This window comes from Pseudorca crassidens, chromosome 1 (genome assembly GCF_039906515.1).
Source record: "Pseudorca crassidens isolate mPseCra1 chromosome 1, mPseCra1.hap1, whole genome shotgun sequence".
NCBI lineage: Eukaryota > Metazoa > Chordata > Mammalia > Artiodactyla > Delphinidae > Pseudorca > Pseudorca crassidens.
In genome coordinates, this window is record NC_090296.1 from 29,639,749 (window position 1) to 29,662,422 (window position 22,674).

Genomic DNA, 22,674 nt, shown 5'->3' on the forward strand with positions numbered 1-22,674 from the left:
TTTGTTTTAAGCCTCTTAAGGGCTGGTTTAAATCCAGTTTCCCCTTAGTCCAAGAGCGCTGTCCTTCAGAGGTATCAAATAGAATCCTGTGGTGTTTGCCAGGGCCTCTCCATCTTGGCAGGCCCTGAACTGTAATTTTTCTTTTCCTGGCATTGTGAGACTACCAAAAATTCTACTTACCATTTTGCTTTAAAATAGGGACTTTGCTTGGTTTTTGGCCTCTTGGCCCCACACAGGTTAGAATTCAGTAAATAGCCTGAGGGCAAAAACAGTACAGGATGTCCAGACTCACTTTTCTATGGTTGCCTTCTCTCTGAAATCTTAGCCCCTCAAATCCTGCTTGTCTTGATAAGCCCTGAACTCTGATTTCTGTCTCTGCAGGCCTGTAAGACTACTAAAAGCTCTAGTCTGCAGCTAGTTGCCTCAAGAGGAAAAAGTAGTGTAGAATGTTAGGCTTAACTATGCATTTCCTTTTTCGCTGGTATTTTGGTTTTTTTATTTTTTGGCTGCGTTGGGTCTTTGTTGCTGTGCACAGGCTTTCTCTGGTTGTGGCGAGCAGGGGCTACTCTTCGTTGCGGTGCACGGGCTTCTCATTGCAGTGGCTTCTCGTTGCGGAGCATGGGCTCTAGGTGCGTGGGCTTCAGTAGTTGTGGCACACGGGCTCCGTAGTTGTGGCACCCGAGCTTTAGAGCGCAGGCTCAGGAGTTGTGGTGCATGGGCTTAGTTGCTCCATGGCATGTGGGATCTTCCTGGGCCAGGGCTCAAACCTGTGTCCCCTGCCCTGGCAGGTGGATTCTTAACCACTGTGCCACCAGGGAAGCCCCTGGTATTTTGACTTCTTACATCCTGGCTGCCTTCTTTATTTTATTTATTTTTTTTTATAGTTTATCTTGCCAAGAGAATTGGTCTGATCTACTCTATAATAATTTGTAATGGATGTCTCTACTTATTAAGTCATTTATTAAATAATATTAATAATTTATAATAATAAAGCAGGACTTCCCTGGTAGCACAGTGGTTAAGAATCCACCTGCCAGTGCAGAGAACACGGGTTCGAGCCCTGGGCTGGGAAGATCCCACATGTCGCAGAGCAACTAATCCTGTGCACCACAACTACTAAGCCTGTGCTCTAGAGCCCATGCTCCGCAACAAGAGAAACCACCACAATGAGAAGCCTGCGCACTGCAATGAAGGATAGCCCCCGCTTGCCGCAACTAGAGAAAACCCGTGTGCAACAATAAAGACCCAACGCAGCCAAAAATGAATAAATAAATTTATTTTAAAAAATAATAAAGCAATATTATAAATGATTTAAAGCATATATTAATCGTTGTAGTGAACTTAACGTATGGGTATCCTGCCTTTATGCAGCTTATATTCTTGTAGGGAGGAGAGATACCAAGAACACACTTATTTATTTATATTGTGATAAACAGTAGAGGAGACGTACAGGGTATTATGAGCTTATTATAGAGATTTAGTTCAGATGATGGGGGTGGTCAAGGATAGCTACTTTGAGGAAGTGATATTTGACCAGCGCTCTGAAGGATGAATAGAATTATTTAATATCTCTGAACCAGAATTTTCCCATGTGTTATATACTAATAATAGAAGCAATAATAGAAGGATTAAATGAGCTCTAATTGTTAAATGTGCTCAATAAATGGTAGGCCTTTTTACTATTGTACAACTATAAACCATGAACTCTGCTTTCAAGGTATCTGAGCTCTATAGGACATGACATATACCAATAGTTACAATATATAACTATCTCATTTGTAAACGTCTACATTTTGTGAGGCTTAACAAACAAACTTCTCATTTACCCCCTTAAGCCTACTCCACCTTCTGTCTTCTGCATCACTGTAAACGGCAACTCCATTCTTGCGATTGCTCAGCCCAGCAACCTTAAGGTCATTTTTCATTCTTCACTTTCTCTCACTCTGTATATTCAGTTCATCAACAAAATCCTGTCAGCTCCATTCTTTTTTTTTTTTTTTTCCATTCTTAAGATATATCTTAAGATACATGTCCTGGAAAATGACTGTGGATTATCGTAAATTTATTCATTTGGTGATTTCTCATGCAATTGCTGCTCCAGGTGTGGTCTCTTCTTGAGCTGAGGGCACATATAAAAATGGACCACCTATCTCTCTGACCTGTCTTACCTCCACTGCTATCACTCTGGTCCAAGCAACTATCACCTCTCACCTGGATTCGTTTAATAGCCTCCTAACTAGTTTCAGCTTTATGATCTGTTTACCTACAGTAACCAAAATGATCCTTTAAAAATATGAATCTCATTCCTCTTGCTCAGAACCTTCTAACTAGTTTAGTTAGTTTAATAACCTCCTAACTAGTTCCAGCTTTAATAGCCTCCTGACTAGTTCCAGCTTTATGATGTTTACCTACAGTAACCAAAATGATCCTTTAAAAATATGAATCTCATTATTCCTCTGCTCAGAACCTTCCAGTGGCTTGTCTTATTAAGAATAGAAGACCAAGATTTATTGTATTTCTGATAAATAGGCCAAATATCCTGTGAAACCCTTTGAAGCACTTGGCTTCCTTTCTGACTTCAGTTTCTACCTTCCCTTCACTGTAGGAGCTGCAGCCACATCATCTCCTTGCTCTTCTCTAGCACAGGGAACATAGTTCTGCCTCAGGACTGGTACACTTATTCCTTTGACCTGGAATGTTCTTTCCCACCTCTCTACTTGGGCTTACCCTCTCGCTACTCAATACCTTCAGAATTGTCTGCTCAAGTATAACCTAATGAGCAAAGCCTTCCTTTATCACTTTATTTAAAAGAGAGTCCTTTCTATCTACCCTCCAACACCAACACTTTCTTTCCTCTCACCATGCTTGATTTTTCTTCATAACATAACATATATTTGTTTCTCTATTATTTTCACATTCTCCCCAAATAGAATACACCACCAGGAGGATAGGGACTTTGGTTAATTCTCTGCCTTATTTCCACAGTCTAGAAGAGTATCTGTCCTATAAATGGTCCCCAATTCATATGGTATGTTTTCTGGTTCAAATAACAATGTTTTTTACAAATTGCATTAAAAAATAATTCTAGAATTAAGAAGCAGCACTTAGATGTTTTTGTCTAATATAGGAAGAGGAACTGTTACTCTTGAGACATGTTTTTGGATTAAGATATAGAAATGTGGGTTTCTTTTTTAATTGAAATATAGTTGACAAACAGTATTACATTAGCTTCAGGTGTACTACATAGTGATTTGATATTTGCATACGTTATGAAACGGTCACCACGATAAGTCTAGTCCTTATACAAAGTTATTGTAATTTTTTTTTTTTTTTTTCGGTACGCGGGCCTCTCACTGTTGTGGCCTCTTCCGTTGCGGAGCACAGGCCCCGGATGTGCAGGCTCAGCGGCCTTGGCTCACGGCCCCAGCCGTTCTGCGGCATGTGGGATCTTCCTGGACTGGGGCATGAACCTGTGTCCCCTGCATCGGCAGGCGGACTCTCAACCACTGCGCCAGCAGGGAAGCCCTGTACTATATTTTTAAATTTTATTTAATTGATTAATTTATTTTTGGCTGTGTTGGGTCTTCGTTGCTACGTGCAGGCTTTCTCTAGTTGAGGCGAGCAGGGGCTACTCTTCGTTGCGGTGCGAGGGCTTCTCATTGTGGTGGGTTCTCTTGTTGCGGAGCATGGGCTCTAGGCATGCGGGCTTCAGTAGTTGTGGCATATGTGCTCGGTGGTTGTGGCTTGTGGGCTCTAGAGTGCAGGCTCAGTAGTTGTGGCACACGGGCTTAGTTGCTCTGCAGCATGTGGGATCTTCCTGGACCAGGGATTGAACCCATGTCCTCTGCATTGGTAGGCAGATTCTTAACCACTGTGCCACCTGGGAAGTCCTCTAATATTACTGACCATATTCCTTATGCTGTATGTTATATCCCTGCAGCTTGTGTATTTTCTAACTGAAGGTTTGTATTTCTTCACCTGTTTCTCTACCTCTACCCAAAATGTGGGTTTCTTGATCGTTCAGGTAGGTGAGTGGATAACTGGGTAAAATGCTATACACAAAGGGCAAACATATATGGTTCCATGCCTACTTGATCCTGGAGAGAAGTCTTTTTGGCCTGTTGTAAGTTTCCTAATTGGGTCTGGTCTTTTTTTCTTTTTTCTTTTTTTTAACAGACTTTATTTTTAAGAGCAGTTTTAGATTCACAGCAAAATTGAGCAGAAAGTACAGGGAGTTCATATATTCCCTCTGCCTCCACATATAAACAACCTCCCCGACTAGTAACATTTGGCACTGGAGTGGTGCCCTTTGTTACAATCAATGAACCTACATTACATATCATTCTTACCTCAAGTCTGTATTTTACATTAGGTTTCGCTCTTGGTTTTGTACATTCTATGGGTTTTGGCACATATATAACATATCCAACATTAGAGTATCATATAGAATAGTTTCATTGTCGTGACATTTTCTGTGTTCTGCCTCTTTATCCCTCAAAACCCTCTAGTCCCTGGCAACCACTGACAGTCTTTTTAGTGTCCCCATATTTTTGCCTTTTCCAGAATGTCGTAGAGTTGGAATCATACAGTATGTTTAGATTGGCTTCTTTCACTTAGTAATATGCACTTAAGGTTTCCCTATGTCTTTTCATGGCTTGATAACTCATTTCTTTTTAGTGCTGAATATTATTCCATTCTTTAGATGTATCACAGTTTACTATTTATCCATTCATCTGTTAAAGGACATCTTGGTTGTTTCCAAGTTTTGGCAATTATGAAGTAAGCTTTTATAAACAACCATGTGCAGGTTTTTGTGTGGAGTTTTCAGCTCCTTTGGGTAAGTACCTGGGAGGAGGGGATTGCTGGATTGTAAGGTAACAGTATGTTTAGTTTTGTAAGAAGCTTCCATACTCTTCCAAAGTGGCTGTACCATTTTGCATTCCCAGTAACAATGAATGAAAAGTAACTGTTGTTCCACATCCTTGCCAGAATTTGGTGTTGTCAGTGTTCTGGATTTTAGTCATTCCAATAGGTGTATAGTGGTATTTCATTGTCGTTTTAATTTGCAGTTCCCCAATGGCATATGATTTTGAACATCTTTTCATGAGCTTATTTGCCATCTGTATATCTTCCTTTTTGTTTAGAAATTTATTTGTTTATTTATTTATTGGCTGTGTTGGGTCTTCGTTGCTGCGCGCGGGCTTTCTCTGGTTGCAGTGAGCGGGGGCTACTCTTTGTTGTGGTGCATGGGCTTCTCATTGCGGTGGCTTCTCTTGTTGCCGAGCATGGGCTATAGGTGCGAGGGCTTCAGTAGTTGTGGTGTGTGGGCTCAGTAGTTGTGGCTCGCGGGCTCTAGAGCGCAGGCTAAGTAGTTGTGCACGGGCTTAGTTGCTCCGCGACATGTGGGATTTTCCCAGACCAGGGCTCAAACCCGTGTCCCCTGCATTGGCAGGTGGATTCTTAACCACTGTGCCACCAGGGAAGTCCTGTATATCTTCTTTGTTGAGATATCTGTTCAAGTCTTTTGCACATTTTTAAAATTGAATTGTTAGTTTTAAGAGTTCTTTGTATATATACTTTAAAATATTTATTTATTTATTTTGGCTGCGAAGGGTCTTAGTTGCAGCATGCTGGACCTTCGTTGCAGCATGCAGGATCTTTAGTTGGGGCATGTGGGCTCTTAGTTGCAGCATGCAGTCTTCTTAGTTGTGGCATGCAAGCTCTTAGTTGCGGCATGCATGTGGGATCTAGTTCCCCAACCAGGGATCGAACCCAGGCCCCCTGCATTGGGAGCGTGGAGTCTTACCCACTGGACCACCAGGGAAGTCCCTCTTCGTATATTTTGGGTAACAGTCCCTTGTCAGATGTGTCTTTTGGAAATATTTTTTCCCATTCTGTGGATTGTATTCTCTTCTCTTGACAGTGTCTTATGCAGAGCAGAAGTTTTTAATTTTATGACGTCTAGCTCATCAGTTATTTCTTTCACAGATCATGCCTTTGGTTTATTTTAAAAGTGATTATCATACCCAAGGTTATCTAGATTTTTTCTTTCTGTGTTATCTTCTACAAGTTTTATAGTTTAGCAGTTTACATCTAGGTTTCCGATGCATTTTTAATTAATTTTTGTGAAGGGTATAAAATCTGTGTCTAAATTAATTTTTTTTTGCATGTAGCTGTCCAGTTGTTCCAGTATCATTTATTAAAAAGACTATCTTTTCTCCATTATAGTGCCTTTGCTCTTTTGTCAAAGATGAGTTAACAGTGTTTATGTGGGTCCATTTGGGGCTTTAAATTTTAGAATGAGTTTGTTGATGTCTGCAAAACAACTTGCTGGGATTTTGATTGGAACTGTGTTGAATCTATAGATCAAGTAGGGAAGAATTGATACCTCAACAATATTGAGTCTTCCTATCCATGAACATGGATTATCTCTCCATTTATTTAGTTTATCTTTGACTTTGTTCATCAGAATTTTGTAGTTTTCAAGATCTTGTACATATTTTGTTAGATTTGCCATAAATTATACCTAAGTATTTAATTTTTTAGGTGCTAATGTAAATGTATAATTTGTAATTTCAAATTTCACTTGTTCATTGCTGGTATACTATAAGAAAGTGATTGACTTTTGTATATTGACCTTGTATCCTGCAACCTTGCTATCGTTAATTGCTTATTAGTTCCAGGAGTTTTTTTGCCGACTCTTAGATTTTCCATGTAGATGATCATATCATCTGCGAACAAAGACAGTTTTACTTTGTCCTTCCTATTCTGTATACCTTTTATCTCCTTCTCTTGTCTTATTCCATTAACTAGCATTTCCTAGTTAATGATGTTAACTAGGAGTTATATGATGTTACAAAGGAGTGGTAAGAGGAGACATCTTTGCCTTGTTCCTTTTTTTAAAAAAATATTTATTTATTTAGCTGCCCTGGGTCTTCAGTTGCAGCATGTGGGCACATGGGATCTTCAGTTGCGGCATGCTGAATCTTTAGTTGCAGCATGCGGGCACATGGGGTCTTCATTTGCGGCATGCTGAATCTTTAGTTGCGGCATGCGGATTTTTAGTTGCGGCATGTGGAATCTTTTAGTGGTGGCATGCAGGATCTAGTTGCCTGACCAGGGATCGAACCCGGGCCCCCTGAATTGAGAGCGCAGAGTCTTAACTGCTGGACCACCAGGGAAGTCCCTTTGCCTTGTTCTTGATCTTTTCAGGAAGCCTTCTAGTTTCTCATGATTAAGTAAAATGTCAGCTGTAGGTCTTTGTAGGTGTTCTTTATTAAGTTGAGGAAATTACTCTCTACTCCTAGCTTGCTGAGAATTTTTACCATGAATGAGTGTTGGATTTTGTCAAATGCCTTTTCTGTATCTCTTGATATGATCATGTGACTTTTCTTTTCAACCTGTTAATGTGATGGATTGCATTAAATGATTTACAAATGTTGAATCAGCCTTGCATACCTGAGAATAATCCCACTTGGTTGTGGTGTATAATTCTTATTATACATTGTTGGATTTGATTTGCTACTATTCCTGGTCACATTTTTATTAATAGTTTCATTGGACCCTTTCATGGCATGGTGATCAAGTATTCAGTTGAAGCTTTGAAAAATAGCATATATATGGGATGACAGCATTGAAGTCAGATATTTTTTCCCTCCATAGACTGAATTGGTTAAATCTAGCAAGATAGAATCTAGAACACATTATATAAAGATTTTTTGAGAATCAGTTTAATATGTGCAGTTAATGGCACAAACTAACTGCCTGCCTGTTTTTTAATTCCAGCTCTATCACTTAGAAGCTTTGTAACCTTGAGCAGGTTGTTTAACCTCTTCATTTCTCAGTTTCTTCATCTATAAAAGGGATGTACTAATGATACTTATCACGTAGGGTTGTTTTGAAGTATAAAAGAAGTAATATATATAAGTCATTTAAAATAATACCTGGGACGTGGCAGGGACTATTAACTGTTACCGGTGGTTATTATAAAGTTCTGCACTTAGGTTCAAACAAACCCAGTTGTTTAGGATTTGAGTGGTATGGTCTAGCACAACTGAGAAAGATTAGCTAGCTTAGTCTTTTGTTGATTGTAAATGTAGGGGAGTGATAGTGTGATCTGGTTAGGATTAAAGGTCTAAAAGAGTGGTTAACAGCCCTGATAGTGCCTCTATCAATTTCCCACTAAAATCGTTTGAAGAAAAAAAGAAATTTAATATTTTGAGTTTGAGATTGATGGAAAGCCCTTTGCCAGAGTCTAGGAGAGATATGTAATTACTTACAAAGTAGAGGATCTGGATTGAGAAAAACCAACCTAAATATTTCTAGATTTTGGCTAAGATTCAGTGAAGAAGGAAGGAAAATGTCTTATGACTTTTTTCTCATAGTCTGTCCCTGGGCCTGTAGATATAAGGTTAGCACCAACTGAAAAATTGGATTGCTCTTCTTCTCTCCTAATGACTTTCAAACTTAAAAAAATTATTCATATAAAAGGAAGCTTTCTTTTTTCAGTGAGACCTAAACTGGACATGCTATATAATATTGCAAACTATCTTGTTGAATTTTTTCTATAACTTTCATCTTTTAACTAACTATATACAGTTTACTTAGGTTTATAGTTTATCTCTCCCACAACTAGAATTGTAAGTCCCATGAAGGCTTTTTTCACTGAAGCACCTACAACAGTGCCTGGGACAACATAGACACTCAGTGAATGTTTGCTGAATGAATTGGATGAGCAAAATCTCAGACTAAAGCTCAATATATTATATCAGTGAAAGCAATAGCATCTTGAATTCAAGTCAGGGCAGGGACCTGGAGTTCTACCCACTGGGTCCTGCCCTCTTCTACCCTGTGGCATCTCTCTAAGTAGCATGAAAACTATTTTACAAGTAATATCTTGCTGTAGTAGGGTTTGCCCATTTCATTTTATCCTTCTTTCTATATCTAGAAACAGTAATTCCCGGAAAACAGCTTGGCCTCAGTGGGATGGTGGTAGATACATGTGATTGGCTACAGAAAGGCTCATTTCTTGTGGGAAATATACTTTCTAAACTATGAAGTTGTATTACAATCACTGGTTGAGAGAGAACCCCTGGTAGCATTGCATGTGATATCAGTGCAGAATATCAGAGAACATTGTCATGCTAATGTTTTAGATACTAACCAAAACAAAACAAAAAATCAGCAAAGAAAATCAATAAAGTTGGGATAAAACCCTAAAATATAAACAGAAACAAATAAACCTGTGTTTCAAGTTAATAACATAATTTAAATAACATAATATAAACAAATTAATAACATAAACACACAAATTAATAAACCTGTTTCAAATTAATAACATAAGTAACATGTTTTTATATTAAAAACATAAAAGGAAATGAATAAAGTTGGGATAAAACACTAAAATATAAACAGAAACAAACCTGTGTTTCAAATTCATAACATAAACACACTGAAGGGAGAAAGTAAGCCAAATAACTTTTGAGCATCCTATACTTTGAAATTCAAGATAAAAGGAGCTGTAAACAAATAACAAACCCTAATTTGTAGGCTGTTTTTTGTAATGGTGTGAATTGGTAATTTTGAAACTATTTTCTATCTATTTTAGCACTCAACAAATGAATGAGTGTATTGAGGAAAATGGGAGCCAGGTTTTTCTTTGTTGGAGAAGGGAGTTTTAGATATAAGGAGGAAAAGACTCCAATGAACCCTGTGGCGCTGGATTTGAATCAGAGGTTATGAACTCATGGTTTTTAACATTTATTTATATAAAGACAGAGAAACATACATGTATGCATGTATACACTTACGTATCTTTCCCTTAGAGACATATGTGTGTATTTGTATGTATACATATATATGTGTATGCATATGCGTAGATGTATTTGTGTATATTCCAGCTTTGTTTGCTAAGAGGCCTAGAAGCAGTTACAGTGAACACACCTAACTCCCACATGCTGGTTTCAAAACCATTCTCCACTTAAAGGAAACCACAGCTCCTTGGAGAAATGGATGATCCCAGGAGGAACTGGATCAGGGAAAGTACAAGAGGAGGCTGGAACATATTGTTGCAGAAAGTAAGGAGATAGTCAAAGAATGGTGGGGACAGTCAAAAGGAACAGGAACCAGTTTGGAGAAGCATCCACTGGCCAAATGAATAATGATAGTTATAGATTATAACCCATTGAAAAAATAAGAACCATACGAATATAAGTAAGTGAATGAATAAATTACTAAGTTGGGGAGAAGTGAAAGTTATTCATTAAAATGGCTAATAGGTGTAGAATTAGAAAATGGAATTAGAAAATGACCATTTTGGAACAATTAAAATAGTACTTTCTCACAAGAATCTTCTGCAGGTACCAAAACTATGGGGTGAAAGTTTGATGAGGAATATATTTACGTAGTCTCAAGACAGTTCCTAACGAAATATTTACTTATTACAAAGAGAAAAACAATAACTTCACAGTGGAGAAACTTGGCAGATACTCCTTAACCAAGTGATCAAAGTTAGCATCACTGGTAATAGAACCCACTAGCCTCTTGCAGCTTCTGATATGATGCAGTGAGAAGCACCTACCATGACTTTGTGACATTCCTACAAAAATGCATAGCCTGAATTTAAACATGAGAGACCATCAGACAAACCTAAATTGAGGAACATTCTACAAAATAAATGGTCTGTGTTCTTTAAAAATATCAGTCTTAAAAGACATAGACAGACTAAGGAACTGTTCCAGATGGTAGGATTCTAAAGAGACATTACCACTAAATGCAGTACATGATTCTGAATTGAATTCTGGACTGGGGAGATCAGAGGACATTTTTAAATGGACATTTAATGACTTTATAGGACATTTTTAAGGCAGTTAATGACATTTGAATATGTGCTGTAATTATATAGTAGAAATTTTAACATTGACACAATACTGATTTGGTTAGCTATACTGTAGTTATCTAAGTGAAAGTGTGTGTTCCTAGGAAACTACTTGAAAATATTGAGGGCCGAAATGCTACAGTGTCTGCAACTCACTCTCACGTGGTTCAGAAAAAAATGTGTGAGGAAGAAAGAGACTGACAAAGCAAATGGGGCAAAATGTAAATAGTTAGTGATATTTGCAAATTTTCTCTATGTTACATAAAAAATTTAGGTAAAAAATTTACCTAAAAATTCCTAAATTAAAATATTTGAGTTGTGATTGAACCGACTTGACCTTATCAGTGATTTGTAGAACTCATGAAAAGGACAGAAAATTTATTCTCATCATTTAGAGAAAGTAGAGTAGTGAAGGAAATGCTGATCAGGTAGAAAAACTCCAAATTGTTAAGATACAGAGTCAAAGGACCTGATTTTTTTGTTTGTATTTCCGTCCTGGCGTAGTAACCTCGAGTACCTCATGTCGTATGTTCATTTCCTTAAACTTTTATAAAATAGGTAGTTTAAGGATTTCCTGAACATTTCCTATATAACTAATAAGTTTTCTTTAAAAAGGTGCTTTGTAAAAATTAGATGACCTTTGTTCCAGACAGATAATTTTACAAATTTATTAAGAAAATTTGGGGCTTCCCTGGTGGCACAGTGGTTGAGAGTCTGCCTGCCGATGCAGGGGATGCGGGTTCGTGCCCCGGTCTGGGAAGATCCCACATGCCGTGGAGAGGCTGGGCCCATGAGCCATGGCCGCTGAGCCTGCATGTCCGGAGCCTGTGCTCCACAACGGGAGAGGCCACAACAGTGAGAGGCCCACGTATCGCAAAAAAAAAAAAAGAAGAAAAATTGAAGGCCATTTTTGCAATTATTTGTTAAAAGGGGATATTTTGGGGGATGGAAGTTATTTCCTTATTAAATCTTTGAGCTACAATGAACACACAGTCATTTTAATAATTATTTTAATGTAATACGTTATTTTAATTAATATAATTCATATTTTAGACTAGTAACCTTCATAAAAACTCACCTTGATGATAGTAATTTTTTTTTTTTTTTTTTTTGTGGTACGCGGGCCTCTCACTGTTGTGGTTCCCCCCCCCCCCAGTTGTGGAGCACAGGCTCCGGGCGCACAGGCTCAGCGGCCATGGCTCACAGGCCCAGCTGCTCCGCGGCATGTGGGATCTTCCCGGACCGGGGCACGAACCCGTGTCCCCTGCATTGGCAGGCGGACTCTCAACCACTGCGCCACCAGGGAAGCCCAATGATAGTATTTTTTTTTCAAAATATATTTATTTTTGGCCGCATTTGTCTTTGTTGCTGCACGCGGGCTTCTCACTGTGGTGGCTTCTCTTGTGGTGGAGCACGGGCTCTAGGTGTGCAGGCTTCAGTAGTTGTGGCTTGCAGGCTCTAGAGCACAGGCTCAGTAGTTGTGGCACACAGGCTTAGTTGCTCTGTGGCATCTGGGATCTTCCTGGACCAGGGATTGAACCTGTGTCCCCTGCATTGGCAGGCGGATTCTTAACGACTGCACCACCAGGGAAGCCCTGATGATAGTATTGATGAGCTGTTTAACAAAATTATCCTATAGGATTTTTGTATAATATAATTCCTAGTTTTCCTTTTTTAAAATGATCATTGTATTGTATTGCTAAAATCACCCCCGTCAAAGAAACACCTAACCTTATCACAGATGGATGTATTATTGGTAAATGCAGGTATTGATAGAAATCTCATTATTCATTGTAAAATTATTTTATTGAGGTTCTAAAGACAGCAGTAGTGACAGTTTTACTTGTTTTGACTAGTGTAAAATGCCAGGTGTAAAGGGACACAATCATTCTTTGGTGGTAACGATAGTTGTACCCTACTTTGATGACATGTTTATTTCTTTATGTTTTTCTCTTAAAAAAATTTCTTCCCACCAGTGCCAGGAATCACTCCTTCTTGACACCGCTCTTCCTCTTTTGGGCCCCTTGAATACTACTAGTCTTAGAAAGTGTATGCGTGGAATGGGATTCGTGGGAGTTGTTATCAACAAACAACGTCTTATCTATTTGTCTCTTTCTCTATGTATATATGGTATTTTATATTTCAGAGATTCAGTAATTTACCTCTAGGCATTTGACTTTTATCCAGGGGAATTATTTATTATGAGTTAGAGGGTATTATGGTTCTGTTTGTATGGGAGTCTTATAGTTGCTGTGGTGACTTGGAGTGGTCATCTTCATTATTTATAATAAAGCCCTGATTTCTGGGGGAAATTGTGAACCTCCTCTATTTTGTGTATCTGTTGTTTTGTTTGGATTTACATATCAATGTAATGTAGCAATAATTATGTTACTAACAACAGTTTTGTGAGATGTTTATTATTCTCATTTTACAGATGAGGAAACTGAGGCTTGGTGAAGTTACGAAACTTGTCCAAAGTCACACAGCTTGTAAAGGGCACAGTCAAGATTCAGAGCCAGGTCTGTCCAACTTCAAAACTCTTAATCATGGCCATGAAACTTTGAAATAGCTGTGAAGTGTCAACCTATGATAAGTTGTATTGATATTAATATTGCTTAAATGTTGTTTAACTCTTATTGATAATTTTTTTAATGGTGAGTTTTTTCATCCATAGTAATTTTGTGTATCTTTTAAATATCGTGAAAAGAAATACAATATAGTAATTGAGGGTCTGGGCTCTGGAGACAGCTACCTGGGTATGAATCACTAAGCGTCTCCACTTACTTGTGTGACGTTGGGAAAGTTACTTAACTTTTCTGTACCTCAGTTTTCCTATCTGTAAAACGGTGATAGTAATATTATCCACCTGATGAGGGTTATTGTGAAGATTAAATGATTTACTGTATACAAAGCACTTAAAACAGTGCCTTCCACACACTAAGCATTCAATAAGTATTAACTATTAGTATTATCATCTCCTAACAACCAGTAAAACAGATGATCATTATTTTTAATACTCTATTAGGAAATTTGGATAAAGCAAAGTTTAAGCAGCTCATGAAATCTATGTAAACCAAAATTAAAATTGAATAAGTTAGACCTAAAGAAAATCATTCATTTGATCAAGTTCAGATCTGTTATAAAAGCAGACTGGGCAACTGCTTATCGGTCTCACATGTACAAAGGGTATTGTATGTGTAAGCACCACACATAGGTCCACTAGAGGTACCCTTTGAGCTCAATATGATCATTGTATGATGAATGTGTTTTGTCTGTTTTCCTCTTGTAAGAGGAATTTGTATTCAAAATAAATGTTTACATTTTTAGGTGACTTTTAAGGAGATGGTGTTTTGGCAATGTTCACAGATAATTATCAAGAATGAAAACTTTACGTGTTATGTAAAATGTTGGCAACATTTCATCACTTGCAGGAGTGGTTATTAGAACTTACATTGTGGTGATTGTGCACACTGAATGACCTTTGAATCAGTGGGACCACAGCACATTCAACTAGAACTCGGCCATGTACCGATCATATGCTCCTCACTCATACTTGTTCCTTGCAGCTGTCAGAATTCTGAAGTGTGATATCAACTCTTGCTACAATTAGTTAAAAAGTATATATAATTAGTGCTTAATAAGTTTATACCAATTGCAAAAATATCCATCAAAGTGAGTAATTTGAGTCAAGTTACGTAAAAATTCATAAGCTGTTATTAAAAATGGGACTTGCTTGTATATGAGCCCAAGATTCCAGAAGCTTTAATCTACACATGCATTTACTTTATTCTCTTTATTTTATGATATTGAGCCTTCCTTTCTTTGAACATAGTATATCTTTCTAGCTATTTAGATATTTTAAAATATTTTTCAGTAAAGTTTCTTTTTCTCTGTAAAGGTCTCTCAAATCTCTTAAATTTAATTATTAGATACTTTATTTGTTGTTACTATTGTAAATAGTACGTTTTTCCTCTTTTTTTCCATTTTGTTTGCTGATAAGCTTTTTTGGTATATAGATCTATGTTTAGTACCTAGTTACTAAAGTATGATGATTGTAATTGTGTCTTCCTTTCCAGTGCTTACACTGTTTCTTTTTCTTGCCTTACTATGCTAGTTAGGACTTTGACTACAGTATTCAATACAAGTGTTAACAGTGGGCATTTGTTTTTGGGTTTTGGTTTTTTTAAAAAAATTAATTTTTAATTATTTATTTAATTTATTTTTGGCCGTGTCGGGTCTTAGTTGCGGCATACAGGCCCTTTGTTGTGGTGTGCGGGCTTCTCTCTAGTTGTGGCATGCGAGTTTTCTCTTCTCTAGTTGTGGTGCGCAGGCTCCAGGGCATGTGACCTCTGTAGTTGTGGTGCACGGGTTCCAGAGCGCATGGGCTCTGTAGTTGGCAGCATGTGGGGTCTAGTTGCGGCGCGTGGGCTTAGTTGCCACGCGGCATGTGGGATCTTAGTTCCCTGACCAGTGATTGAACCAGCATCCCCTGCATTGTAAGGCAGATTCTTTGCCAGTGGACCACCAGGGAAGTCCCAGCAGTGGGCATTCTTATATTGCACTTAGTTTTTAAAAGGAAGTGCTCCTTATGTTTTACCATTAAGAATAATCTTTGCTATAGAGTTTTGTTAGATACTCTGTAGGTTAAAGGCATTTCTGTTGCTATTTGGCTAAGATTTTGTATGTGTGTGAAGAATGAGTATTGAATTTTTTTTTTTTTTGAGTATTGAATTTTATCAGATGCTTTCCCTACATTTGTGAGATGGTCATGTGGTTGTCCTCATTCTGTTAATATGATGAATGACATTTATCAAGTTTCTAATGTTGAATCACCTTTCCATTGCTGGGATGAACCCAACTTAATCATGATGGTCTTTTTAAATAACATGTAGTTGAGGGACTTCCCTGGTGGTCCAGTGGTTGACACTTAACACTTCCACTGCAGGGGGCGCAGGTTTGATCCCTGGTCAGGGAACTAAGATCCCACATGCCATATGGAGTGGCCAAAAAAAAAAAGTGTAGTTGAATTTAACTTATTAATATTCCATTTAGAATTGTTGTATGTATGTTCACAGATGAAATTGGTCCATAATTTTTATTTCTTATAGTATTGCCCTTATTTGATTTGGTATCTAGATTATGCCAACCTTAAAGAATGAGGTGGGAACTAACCCCCCCATCCCCACCTCCCAGAAGGATTTGTATAAGACTCGAATGGTAGGGCTTCCCTTGTGGCGTAGTGGTTTAAGAGTCCGCCTGCCAATGCAGGGGACACAGGTTTGGGCCCTGGTCCGGGAAGATCCCACATGCCGCGGAGCAACTAAGCCCGTGTGCCACAGCTACTGAGCCTGTGCTCTAGAACCCACAAGCCACAATTACTGAAGCCTGCGCGCGTAGAGCCCACGCTCCGCGACGAGAAGCCACTGCAATGAGAAGTCCGCGCACCGCAACAAGGAGTAGCCCCTGCTCCCCGCAACTAGAGAAAAGCCTGCTTGCAACAATGAAGACCCAACGCAGCCAAAAATAATATAAATAAAAGAAAAAAGAAAAGACTGGATTGATCTATTTGTTGAAAGTTTGGTTGAATTTCTGTTTGACTCTCTGGGCTTAGTGTTTTGGGAGGAGAGGTGTGAGCTTAGTGTTTTGAGGGGGAGATATGTATTTGGTTTTCTAAATGGTTTTATCTAGGATTTCTGTTTCTAGTTTAGCCAGGTTTTAGAAAGTTTTTCTCTTTTTTTTAAGAATCCATCCACTTTGTCTACGTTTTTAAAGTATTTGGCATAAAGTTGTTTAAAGCATTCTTTTTGTTTTAAATTTCTGTTGTGTAAGTATTTATCTCTGTCTTTTTTATTCCTCATATTTTTTGTGCCTTCCATTTTTTCCTTCATCAGTCTTGCTAGAGATTTTATGTATTTTCTTAGCCTCATCAGAAAAACAGTGCTTGACTTTGATTTTCTCTATTGTATGTTTCCAATTTCATTAATTTCTGACCTTTCTCCCTTCTTCATTTTTAAGGGAAATGCAGGGTCTAACATAAGGACAGTGGGGTGTCTCCCAGTTCCCAAGGACAGGCTTTCATTAGGGATTAAGAACAGCTGGAACCAGGGCTTACAATGGTACTAGGACCTTACTTCTTCCTCTTTCCTTTAAGTCTATTTCTTTCTGTCTTGCTATCAATTGGCTTTTCTACTCTTCAGTCTACATGGCAGAAAATAGTGAAAATGAGTCTCTGAAATTTGATGTCAGTCCAGCTTGGTGTGCTCTTGATTCCTCTAGAGATTTCAGATTTTTCCATGTGCATACTATCTTTCAGAAAATTTTCTCTTTAGAATTCTCTTTAATGAGATTTTCTATAGTAAACTCAGTTATTTTGTCTGAAAGTCTTTATTACCTTCTTTAGGTATAAAATCCTGGGGTGGTAGTTATTTTCACAGTCATCGGAAGAAATAATTCCACTGTCTTCTGGATTCCATTGCTGCTATTGATAAATCAGCTGCCAAATAGTTCTTCACTTAAGCGAATTGTTTTTACCTCGGACTGCTTTTGAGCTCTGTGATTTTTGATTTTCTGAAGTTTCATATGTTGTGTCTAGTTATCGATTTCTTTTATTTATCCTATGTGAGATTTTGATTGTGAACTGCTTAGTTTCCTTGGAAAAAATATTTGTGGGTGTTCTTTGAGGCCTAAGAAGGAAATGCATTGCTTCAAGAGGATTTACGTCTGTTTTTTTTTTTTTTCCAGATGCCTCAGGTACTACAGTTTGGTGACTAGATTCATCCTTTGAGGTTCTGAACCACCCAAAGGAATTGAATTTGGGTTACAATTATGTGCGTGGGCTTGCTTGTCTTCACAATCACTTAGGAATCCTTGTTCTCTTTTGCCACAGGAAGACAAATTTCCTTGTAGTCCTTTGGGGATCCTATGTGGCAATGGGTGGACTAGGTTTACTTCTGGTTCACTTGTTTCCTGAGGATGAAACTTTTGGTGGGGGGTGTGTGTGTGTGTGTGTGTGTGTGTCCCAGCTTTATGAAGAAAGGGTCTTCTGTTAGATTTTCCATGTTGGGTGGGTCTTGAACTTTGACTTCTGTTCTTTGCCAGGAGATCATCAAATCTGAAGCTCAACATTGTGAGTTAGGCAGATGTCTATAGGACAAAGACAGTTTTATTAAGCCACTTATCTCTTTCTTATAGATTTTGGTCTGGTTATTCCTTTACCATCTTTTGAGCTCCTCGATACTTTTAATATTTTTTGAAATAAAATTTTATCCATCACTTTTAGTTGTTTTCAGTGAGAGAATTGGGTGAATAATCTAGCCTAATATGTTACTGGAGGTGGTCTTTTGTTCTAATTTCCTTGGGTTTTCTTTATTCTTTTTCTGATTCCTTCAGATAGATGTTTAGCTCACCAGTTATTAGCCTTATTTTCTAATATAAGCATTTAGAGCTATACATTTGTAAGTGGCTCATGAGGTTTGAAATAGAGTATTTTCAGTATTATTAACTACACATTTTTAAGATTTTTAATTTGCTGTTGTGATTTTCAGTTATGCTTGCCTCCTTAAGCCATGACCCAGGACCCACAAGTCAATTGGAATTTTGAAGTATGTGGATTTTAAAAGATTTATCCTGGGACTTCCCTGGCAGTCCAGTAACGACTTCACCTTCCAATGCAGGGGGAGCGGGTTCGATCCCTGGTTGGGGAGCTGGGATCCCACATGCCTCGTGGCCAAAAAACCAAAACAAAACAGAAGCAATGTTGTAACAAATTCAATAAAAACTTAAAAAAAATGATCCACATCAAAAAAATCTTGAAAAAAAGATTTATCTTTTTGTTATATTTAACTCACCTTTAAAAAGAAACAAGATTTTCAATTTGTATTACAAAGCAGGACTCAACTATGCTGTATACAAGAGACACAAGGTGATATAGAAAAATAAAAGGGATAGGTGAAGATATACAAGGCAAATGGAAACACTAAGAAAGGAAGAGTTGCTCTGTGACCATTCCTTTCAGTGGCTTTTTGTCCCCTTCCTGATAGCAAACTTTAGTAAATAACTAATATTCCGTATCATTGAGATGTTTTGAGGAAGTCTCAAAAAGATTGATTTTGTGTTAACCATAGAATAGTCATTTTCTTTTTCTTTCTTCTCCTCCTCCCCATTCTTTTCCTTCTCTTCTTCTCCCTTCTCCTCTTCCTTTTTCTTTACACTTGAACATATCTGAACTGGGATGTATCTCTCATATTGAGATGCATCTTACTATTGATGATATTTCACAATTAATGAACAATTATTAATTAACAATTAATTTTGGCAGCATTTTTTTCTCTTTTGGAACGTAAAATAATGATATATCTTGCAACTGACGGTATCTTAGCTTTGATGAAATATACATTTTTACATACATGCTATGACTCTTTATCCTACCCCATCTTCTACTTGAAATGCCCTATTTTTTGGTCTCTCCCATCCTATGCTTATATTATTCAAGATCTTAATGGAGGAAATAATCCTTATTTTCTCATCCTGACTCCTCTTCTTCCAGCACTTAGCACAGTACTTTGTTGGACACAGGGTTGTATTTAATTAACAATTAATGGAAGTGTGTAGGTATAATGAATCATAGCACAGACTGTGACACATTTATATTAGTGACCAGTTTTTTAGCTTCTTGGTGAGAGGAGATTAATACCTACATTAGTTAAGATTATTTTGAATATAAACAACATAATCCAGTGTTTCCTACATCAAGCAAGTTAGAGAATTTATTAGATGGATGTTTAGTCATCTGATGATGTTCAAGAAAGAGTTTAACCAATGAAACAAAAAAAGTAAGTAAAGGGAATTCCCTGGTCGTCCAGTGGTTAGGACTCTGCACTTCAACTGCAGGGGGCACAGGTTTAGTCCCTGGTTGGGGAACTAAGATATCCCACATGCCGTGTGGCATGGCCCCAAAAAACAAAATAAACAAAAGAAACCCAGTAATTAAAAAATACAAAGCACTGTGAAGGAAATGAAAAGAGTAGTAACAGTAAAGAATTACAGGGGAGGAAGGAGCTTCAAGATGGGAGAAGAGTAAGATGTGGAGATCACCTTCCTCCCCACAAATACATCAGAAATACATCTACATGTGGAACAACTCCTACAGAACACCTACTGAACCCTGGCAGAAGACCTCAGAGCTCCCAAAAGGCAAGAAACTCCCCATGTACCTGGGTAGGGCAAAAGAAAAAAGAAAAAACAGAGACAAAAGAATAGAGACAGGACCTGCACCAGTGGGAGGGAGCTGTGAAGGAGGAAAGGTTTCCACATACTAGGAAACCCCTTTGCGGGCGGAGACTGCGGGTGGCGGAGGGGGAAAGCTTCAGAGGCACAGAGGAGAGCACAGCAACAGGGGTGCGGAGGACGAAGTGGAGAGATTCCTGCGCAGAGGATCGGTGCCCACCAACACTCACCAGCCCAAGAGGCTTGTCTGCTCACCCACTGGGGCGGGCGGGGGCTGGGAGCTGAGGCTCGGGCTTCCGTGGGATCCCAGGGAGAGGACTGGGGTTAGCTGCGTGAACACAGCCTGAAGGGGCTAGTGTGCCACAGCTAGCCAGGAGGGAGTCCGGGAAAAAGTCTGGAGCTGCCGAAGAGGCAAGAGACTTTTTCTTGCCTCTTTGTTTCCTAGTGCACGAGGAGAGGGAATTAAGAGCGCTGCTTAAAGGAGCTCCAGAGATGGGTGTGAGCCGCGGCTATCAGCGTGGACCCCAGAGACAGGCATGAGACGCTAAGGCTGCTGCTGCAGCCACCGAGAAGCCTGTGTGCAAGCACAGGTCACTATCCACACCTCCCCTCCCGGAAGCCTGTGCAGCCCACCACTGCCAGGGTCCCGTGATACAGGGACAACTTCCCCAGGAGAACACACGGCACACCTCAGGCTTGTGCGACGTCACGCTGGGCTCTGCCACTGTAGGCAAACCCTGCACTCCGTACCCCTCCCTCCCCCTGGCCTGAGTGAGCCAGAGCCCCCTAATCAGCTGCTTCTTTAACCTCGTCCTGTCTGAGCGAAGAACAGATGGGCTCAGGTGACCTACACGCAGAGGCAGGTCCAAATCCAAAGCTGAACCCCAGAAGCTGTGTGAACAAAGAAGAGAAATGGAAATTTCTCCCAGCAGCCTCAGGAGCAGCACTGGTCCACAAGAGACCTCCCAGCTCCACGTAATATCACACGGCGAAAATCTCCCAGAGATCTCCATCTCAACACCAGCACCCAGCTTCACTCAACGGCCAGCAAGCTACAGTGCTGGACACCCTATGCCAAACAACTAGCAAGACAGGAACACAACCCCATCCATTAGTAGAGAGGCTGCCTAAAATCATAATAAGGCCACAGACACCCCAAAACACACCACCAGACGTGGACCTGCCCACCAGAAAGACAAGATCCAGCCTCATCCACCAGAACACAGGCACTAGTCCCCTCCACCAACAAGCCTACACAACTCGCTGAACCAACCTTAGCCACTGGGGGCAGACAACAAAAACAATGGGAACTATGAATCTGCAGCCTGCGAAAAGGAGACCCCAAACACAGTAAGATAAGCAAAATGAGAAGACAGAGAAACACACAGCAGATGAAGGAACAAGGCAAAACCCCACCAGACCTAACAAATGAAGAGGAAATAGGCAGTCTACCTGAAAAAGAATTCAGAATAATGTTAGTAAAGATGATCCAAAATCTTGAAAATAGAATGGAGAAAATACAAGAAACGTTTAAGAAGGACCTAGAAGAACTAAAGAGCAAACAAACAATCATGAACAACACAATAAATGAAATTAAAAATTCTCTAGAAGGGATCAATAGCAGAATAACTGAGGCAGAAGAACGGATAAGTGACCTGGAAGATAAAATAGTGGAAATAACTACTGCAGAGCAGAATAAGGAAAAAGGATGAAAAGAACTGAGGACAGTCTCAGAGACCTCTGGGACAACATTAAATGCACCAGCATTCGAATTATAGGGGTCCCAGAAGAAGAAGAGAAAAAGAAAGGGACTGAGAAAATATTTGAAGAGATTATAGTCAGAAACTTCCTTAATATGGGAAAGGAAATAGTTAAGTCCAGGAAGCACAGAGAGTCCCATACAGGATAAATCCAAGGAGAAACATACTAAGACCCATATTAATCAAACTATCAAAAATTACATACAAGGAAAACATATTAAAAGCAGCAAGGGAAAAACAACAAATAACACACAAGGGAATCCCCATAAGGTTAACAGCTGATCTTTCAGCAGAAACTTTGCAAGCTAGAAGGGAGTAGCAAGACATATTGAAAGTGATGAAGGGGAAAAACCTACAACCAAGATTACTGTATCCAGCAAGGATCTCATTCAGATTTGACAGAGAAATTAAAACCTTTACAGACAAGCAAAAGCTAAGAGAATTCAGCACCACCAAACAAGCTTTACAACAAATGCTAAAGGAACTTCTCTAGGCAGGAAACACAAGAGAAGGAAAAGACCTACAATAACAAACCCAAAACAATTAAGAAAATGGTAATAGGAACATACATATTGATAATTACCTTAAATGTAAATGGATTAAATGCTCCAACCAAAGGACATAGACTGGCTGAATGGATACAAAAGCAAGACCTGTATTTAAGCTGTCTACGAGAGACCCACCTCAGACCTAGGGACACATACAGACTGAAAGCGAGGGGATGAAAAAAGATATTCCATGCAAATGGAAATGAAAAGAAAGCTGGAGTAGCAATTCTCATATCAGACAAAATAGACTTTAAAACCAAGACTG

General features: G+C 38.9%; 1 protein-coding gene across 10 annotated transcripts in view; it reads left to right on the plus strand.

The window, feature by feature from the left end:
* Positions 1-22,674, plus strand: part of NUMB (NUMB endocytic adaptor protein) — a 187,474-nt gene that overhangs the window by 76,688 nt on the left and 88,112 nt on the right. For 8 of the 10 annotated variants that reach the window (XM_067731230.1, XM_067731291.1, XM_067731267.1 and 5 more), the window contains exon 3: positions 13,311-13,395. The exons of 1 other annotated variant lie outside the window; for it this stretch is intronic. The gene's annotated coding sequence lies outside the window, so the exon portion shown is untranslated. Of the gene's footprint in view, positions 1-9,607; positions 9,735-13,310; positions 13,396-22,674 lie in introns of all 10 variants that reach the window. One more of the 10 variants, XM_067731248.1, reaches the window with a different exon arrangement.